We start from the raw sequence: 510 nt of genomic DNA on the forward strand, positions 1-510 counted from the left end.
TTGCGTTGACTTATTCAAATTATGTTTGTATGCATTTCAATTACTACTAAAATTATACAATTTGGTTTGAACATCGCAGGAAAGAAAAGGCTTACCTCGCAATCTCTCGAAAGGTTCGCGATCGAACTTTCGAGCGTATTTTTCGCCAAAACGCAGCTCCGTTGCGCTATTTTCTAAATTCCCCTCACTACGCAATCGCGGCAACTCGCTCGCAACTCCGCGAAATCGCGCGAAATTCTCCAACGGTGGCGGTATCCCGCCTCATAATGCGCTTACTTTCTCTTCTTTTCTGCGTGTCGTTACCATGGAACAATAACGGTAACGAAATTCAACTTCTGTGACCAGAGACAGCTCCCGCGCGATGCGATCGTCTCGGATCCGCGAGAACTCAGGAAGTGAAAAGAAAAGCGGAGGATTTTTCCGCGGTTCTTCTCGCAAAAGGGGGGATCCGTCAATCCTATCGATCTATTATTCGCTCATGTCACACACGTTCGCAGATTTTTCGCACTG

General features: G+C 46.5%; 1 protein-coding gene across 3 annotated transcripts in view; it reads right to left on the reverse strand.

Moving 5' to 3' along the window:
• The window catches only part of LOC108749229, a 28731-nt gene that overhangs the window by 24392 nt on the left and 3829 nt on the right, over positions 1-510 (reverse strand). Inside the window, exon 1 of one of the 3 annotated variants that reach the window (XM_018487796.1) lies at positions 96-178. The exons of the other annotated variants lie outside the window; for them this stretch is intronic. The gene's annotated coding sequence lies outside the window, so the exon portion shown is untranslated. Of the gene's footprint in view, positions 1-95; positions 179-510 lie in introns of those variants that run through there. 3 annotated transcript variants of the gene reach the window in all.

The sequence above is a fragment of the Trachymyrmex septentrionalis genome, unplaced genomic scaffold, assembly GCF_001594115.1.
Source record: "Trachymyrmex septentrionalis isolate Tsep2-gDNA-1 unplaced genomic scaffold, Tsep1.0 scaffold277, whole genome shotgun sequence".
Classification (NCBI taxonomy): domain Eukaryota; kingdom Metazoa; phylum Arthropoda; class Insecta; order Hymenoptera; family Formicidae; genus Trachymyrmex; species Trachymyrmex septentrionalis.